Here is a 7,336-nt window from a genome sequence, read left to right on the forward strand (position 1 = left end):
TATTTTCAGTATCATTACAATCTGTACATCCCTATAGAGAGCAACCAACTAAATGATTTTACATAGACCACAGTGTTAAACTGTGTTAAAGTTTTGTACTGTATTATTAAAACAAAGGAATATTAGTTAGCTGTTGTGTTCTATAATTAAAGTCTAGGTTCTCATATAACACTAAATAGAAAAAAAAGTTTGGGTCCTTCTGCTCAAACTCCAACCAGGTTAGCTTTATTGAAATCAGGCGCATTTTGCACTAAAAAAGCCTGAAATTCTAATGCTTTTACCTATTCATTATCAAAGTTGATATTTTGAACCTAAATCTCAATATGAATTTCCAAATTCATATCATGGTTATCTAGGAATAATTACCTGTCAGAAAACATTTTTATTTTGAAATTCATAATTAGCCAGCCAATCAGCGGCCGGGTTAAAATTCTATCCTGGGCTCAATCTTGTATACACAGGGGCCATTTCGAAGGTCTTTTTTTATTTAGTTGGTTGATCCCTATACAAGAACATTTATACACACATGGTTATGATGATGATGATTCAGATGTTGCTCCAAAATAACTTACTGTGCGACATAAGGGAGGATCAAATAATCTGTTTGTGCGAAGGGAATACCTAAAGAGTGTCTCATCATGTATAAAAGATTCAATAATATCTCTTAGATAATCTGGTGTTTCATTATTCATTATTCGGTACATTAAAATGACTTTATGTTTATATCTTCTGTATTCTGTTTCCCATCCTAATTCTTTGTATAATTTAATATGAGATGTGCCTTTACGTAGGCCTGTTATTAATCTTGCAGCCTCTAGTTGTATTGACTCTAATAGATCTTTTTGAGATCGTGTACAATTATCCCAAACAATATCTGCATATTCAATTACTGGTCTAATATAAGACATATATATAGTGTTTAGGGATTTCCTATCAATTTTGTTCTTAAGCAATCTTAATATTAAATATATTATTATATTATCTTAAGCAATATTTAGTCTTTTAAAAGCTTTATCATATACGTTTGAAATATGTAGATTCCATTTAGCATCATCACTAAGTGAAAGACCAAGGTGTGTATGTGTTTTGTTTTCAGTAATAGGATTATTAAAAAAGTGTATAACAGGATGATTTTTAACATTTGTCCTGGAAAATATAACAGACTCTGTTTTAGCAGGATTAAATTTGATGTCCCATTTAGTGGCCCATGTTTTGATATTATTGAGATCATCTGACCGATTTGGGCTAATTCTTGGGGATTATTTTCACATATGCCATATAAGGAAGTATCATCAGCAAATAGTTTTATTTTTATAATCTATTATAGTCATATATAGGTTATCTTTTTATTCATTGGATCATACATTTGCTGATCTATTTATATTAAACTGTTAATATACTGTAAAAATACTTTAAATTGGCGGCGTCTATATAGTGTTCTAAGTCATATATAGGGATAAAACCAGAGCGGTTTATCGATATTTCATAATATTATTATTAGTGTATCTCCCCAACCTATCATAGTAGAAAAATCTAAAAAAATCTTTTAGTTTCAGATATATATTCTGATATGCATTGCAATAAATATGTATTTTTTTCTTCATCACAATTGTCACAACCATGCAGTAGATTTTTTGTGTTAAAATGCGAGTGGGGGATATTAGAATTATGTATGTTGGTTCTAAGTGATAAAAATATTCATTTATAATGTAAGGTTAAATGTTAAAATATTTTGTTGATAATTGTACTATACCGGATTTGTTTGGAGATGGCTAATATAGGCTTTGCCTGTTGCCAAATCCATTTGCATATTTTTTTTGCAATAAAATTTGTTGAAATGAAAATATTTCATGATAGATAAGTATTATTACATCGGTGTTTCATTAAAACATACATTGATTGACAGATGTTAAAAAACTAAGTATTGTGTGGAAAAAACCAGCCGTCATGCGGCTACCTACCGGCATTACCTCTACCCGAACTAGTATACGACTGTAGCTGTTGTGTTACCCAAGCTCTGTTTCGTAACCTGTAATAAAATAGCAATGCTTAAATCAAAGGAATATGTTATACTATGTTTTCATTTGAATATAGTGTCTTCGTTAATATTTCAATTCTACTTTATTGCTTTCTTGCATCCATACAAAAGCGTCGATAGCAAAACATACGTACCACACACTAGATTAAAACAATAATTTAGACATTTATCAGTGCAAAGGACTTTTTGATAAAGAGGCCTAAATCCTGCATAAGTTGTACATTAGTAGAAGACAAGAGGCGTAACAAAATCTGATGGATGATGGTTAATTACATCTTTATGTTTATTAAAAAATTTTCTCGCTGTAGAGTTATCGGAACTCTTAAAAAGGAAATGGTTTCATCCTCAATGTCGATACAAAATTTGCATTACCGCAGGGGACGGGGAATCGTTTTTACCCTAACCGCCTCAATTTCTAAACTGTAGTGCTAATTCGCAGTTTTGTGAGCAATTTTCGTAATTCAAAATCCTTTAGAGAAAGATAAGTTTCTTTCTTTAACCTGGTATCATCTAACCGCGTTCACGTTCCTGATTTCCGACTTTATTACTACCATTGTCGGTGTACCGCCCTGTACGGTAAGAGAGACAACTCTGTATATTCAAGCCCTTATTCGTTATGAAAATAACTTCATAATTATTTCTCCAAAGAAAAGTTGCTAGAAAGAATGATAAAACTTGATGATTTATATATTATTTATAATAAAGAAAACAACACATTTAAAAGTGTTCGGAACATATTTTTGTCACCAGATAGTGTCATTATGATCACCAGTGTCTACAGCAGGTACTATCAACCTTTGTTTGATAGGATTCGACAAAAACATACACGTCGAATCGTTTTGAACATTAGTATACATATGGTGGTTATACAATATATGGCACAAAAATGTCATATTGGAAAGCCATTCATTCATCAAAATTGACCTGGTTTAATACTGAATACTGAAACTGAAGCGGGGACTGGTTTTGAGAAAGAAATTGTACAACTGATGTATTTATAGTAAAGGATTAAAAAAGTAGTCTTCTTATTATGCTCAGATGACACTATATCATTGAAAATGTATCAATTAGAACGCCTCAGCAAATTGTACATGCCATTTTTGCGTGATGTGATTTACAACGGCCATATATGCATATCAAGATAAAAAGGACTCGTTTGTATGTTTTTATAAAGTCCAATCTGGTCAAACAAACGCCCGTGGTACCTGCTATAGACACTGGTTTAAAATATAACGGCATGACTTTTTGTTGACGGAATTATGTTCCAAACCCTGCGAACTTTTTTTTCTGAAATGCATTTTCCCCTAGGACTATGCATGATTTGGGTCCCAATATCTATCATTTTTTTTTCAAAATAAATGTTCAGAAATTAAGCTGTTGTATTTGAAATTTTTTTTTTCATTTCAGCATTGATGTCACTATTTTTTGAATTTTATCGGGGTATGAAAAAAAATTGTTTGCAAACTGTTTGAATCCGTGTAGCTGATTCTCACAAAAGTTTGCAAACAATTTTCTTTCATAACCCGATAAAATTCAAAAATAGTGACATTATACTTATAGTTAATTTTATACTCTATTTGATAAAATGAAGTATGTTTCAATGTAACATTATAGTGGTTTTTCAAGGGATCATTTTTTCCGAATCAATACGCAACGTCAATGTCTCTTTTGACGTCACGATAACGTCGGAGTTTCGCGCCATTCTCGGAAAAAATATTGACCAATCAGAAAGCCAGATTTTGTATGAAAACAGAAAAATTAATTATATCTTATTGCATAAAACATTTTACAAATAAACAACTTGTACATAGTCATCATTCTCTTACTTACTCATCTTTCATTTAATACTATTATCATATACATGTACATCTAAATTGTAACTTTTCCCATAAAACATTTTTATAAGCATTTCGTCATATAAACATCTTAAATTCAACATACTATCGCACTAATATTTCATTAATGATAGTTAGTAATATTTTTAACATCATTTTCTTCCTTTCATTGTAGACATATCTCTCATTCTATACTCTCTCATTCTGTTACAACCACACTTCATTAATATTATCATTCTAAATTGTATTTTTTAACATAAAACATTTTTATAAGCATTTTGTCATATAAACATCTTTAGCTCACCATGTTCTTGCACTAATATTTCCACAATGAAAATTAGTTATATTTTTACACCACTTCCTTTCTTTATTGATACACATTTAAAAAAAAAAATAGTAATTTCTAGTTCAACTGCAATTTTCTAAATCTGTAGCTTCAGTTGTCATTGTAACCATTCGAGATATGCACAAATTACGCGAATTTGCGATTTTTTTTTTCATTTTTTTTCTTTTTTTTTTCATATGTTTAGATAATGTTTGTCTAAGAAACCAAAGAACACAATCATGAACACACACTTATTTAGCATTTACTGATAATATGTAGGCACTCAATATATATAAATTATATGATGTTTGTTCAAGGATGTGCTCTATGTTTTCTAGATCATCTTCATAATTTATGGTTACCATAGCAACTACATATGCAAGGATATACACTTATCATCCCAATTGATTCCGAGATGTGCTGAATATTTGAAATTCAACAATTTCATCATTTCATAACAAAAAAAAACACATTTGTGGACCAAAAGGGCACAAACGTTACAACAAGTTACGAGCCAAATAAAAGGCCTAAGTTTAGCCGTGATTCCTACACACTTTTGTGCAATTTTGTTCTGTTTGACTGTACCAAAGAAGTACTTTATATGCTTGCAAATCATCAATAGTTTAAACAGTACTCGAGGAACGTCGTACACCAATCTACATATCCTATTGAATTGTGTAATTTGATTGGCTGTCGGGCTGGTAAGTACGTTTATAAACCAATAAAACAGCAATAAATGAAATATTCTATGATACAATACGTATAGTACAGAATAGTACCCTTGCTAGGCAATCATGTAACATAAGGGGTGTATAGTCCTGCTAATGCACAGGAGATAACTCTGACTGTGTTGTCTATAATTCTGATCAGTGTATTGGCCATAACGACTAGACGTCTGCTGTTTGTACTCGGGTAACGTTTTTTGGTCTATATAAAATAACAGACATTTTAGCCGGTTAGAAATCGCACTATGTAACTACGATGTGAAATAATCGAACTGGTGCTTTTTTATGAATCGCTACTTGAATCAAACATAGGCAGTCATTTTGATAGTCTTTCATATTATATATAGTCTTTTCATATTATGTGTTAAGCACATTGATAAAAATGAGTCATTTTTCCCAGTGATTTTTTCTTTACTTTTTTTTTAAAGAAAAAAAAATCATTTTAACTCTAATATTCTTTGTAACGTAACCAAATTGGAACACTTTTTGAAGATAACTATAAAATATTCTAGCATGTGCTTGAATCCAGATTTTTCCCTTGACATTCCACAAATAAATGCCTTCAGTTTTAATTTTCATGATATGATCCGTTTACTTGTCAACAGTTCATATATTTATAAATAGAGAGCTTTGAAGCATCCCCGGTCCAGCCATGTGTTTCAGCAGGTTTGAGTACCCAAAACGGAACACCCCCTAAATATAGTGTGATTAATAAATGCTCAGACATGAAAAATTGTTCGAATTGAAACATTTTTTAGTTTGTTCAAGTGACATATGTGTCAAAAATATTCCATTCAGCAATTGATTTTTTTAATATATGGTGTTTTAGGGTTGTCGCACGACGTCGTTTACCGTAATTAAAAAAAATCCATTTTTAAATACAGATAATAAGCAACTTGGAAGAAAATTACATATGGAAATTGTCATACTTATGAACTTACTTACACATTAGTTTTTGTTCAGGACAGTTTTTTAGTTACATTGTAAAGTGAACATTTTGTATCACGTTTTAAAGGTGGTCCATTTTGGGTTGAGTTCCAATTTCGGTAGCGTCACGTGATACTCTTTGTGATCTACACACAAAAAATCAATACTAATGAAAAAATACTGTTCCTTAAACCTAATGAATATTTTTGATGACTTATTCAAGTAATTTTTTATTGACTTGGAGTTTACTTACTTATCATTTGAATTTTAAAAAGGAAATTAAAAAGGAAGAATTTAGAAGAGAAAATATAAGACTGTGATTTATCTTTTTCAAGGTTATATTATCATTATATTATTGTTCATAAATGTCTTATGGTTTATAACTAAAATGAATTATGTATTACAGACCGCTTTGCAAAGTAGACCACAAAATGATATACTAGCCTGTAAATTTAAAATGTAGTATTTGTATTATTGTCATTATCATTAAATACATGTTTTTTTGTTTGCTATATCACCACTATCAATGTTTCCCCCTGTTATATTCTGTATACGAAATGGATGCCGACTTCCGACACTGTCGGAATCAAAATATGTCATGGCAACGAGTTTTTAAAAACACTATACTTCTTTTGACAATTTTAAATGGATGTTATTAAACTTGCAATGCGAATATACCACAGCCTCTTAAAACCTACATATATTCACAAACAACAACATGTGGTACAAAAGGAAGATCTGTGTTTTTATTCGACATAAATGTTGTCGATGGGCCGTCAAACTTAAACAAACAAACTTCACGTGTGTACAAGGTGCTGTAATGTGTGGATATATGTATATTTTTGGATGCTGTGGTATGTTCGAGTTGTGATGCCTACATATTTTAAATTACTATCTCATCGAAGCATGTCGAAGACACCGAACAACACACCCCACTCGGTCTCATTAGACTTATAGATAAAAAGGTAAAGGATCTTGATATTTTTTATCACAGAAACATTTAATACCCCAGACATGTTATATATCTGATAGCTGCCAAGGTTGGGGCCTTGGGGTTAGCTTTCAAAAATACAAGCAAATATTCCCACACAGGAGTACTCTCATTCACCACACCACTTACATACATTTACGAGATGACCCATCACATTCATACCATAAACATAGACATTTATCACAAACAACAACACTTTCACTCAATCTTTCATAGTCTATTTATGGTTAACGGATAAATTTAACAACTGTAGTAGAATAACATATCAGCATTTAAATATTGTCTATATAGAAACCATCTTATGTTTCTCATCATATATACAGTAAGTATATATTTGCAGAAGATATGTTTTACACATTAAGATATTTGTTGAATGTCCTGCCATATCAAAATGAATTCCTGTATGTTGTTTTGTTTTTGGGCAATTGTTTTATGTATTTTGTGCATTGTTTTTGGGCAATTGTTTTATGTATTTTGTGCATTTTTAAAAGATAT

This window comes from Argopecten irradians, chromosome 7 (assembly GCF_041381155.1).
Source record: "Argopecten irradians isolate NY chromosome 7, Ai_NY, whole genome shotgun sequence".
Taxonomy (NCBI): domain Eukaryota; kingdom Metazoa; phylum Mollusca; class Bivalvia; order Pectinida; family Pectinidae; genus Argopecten; species Argopecten irradians.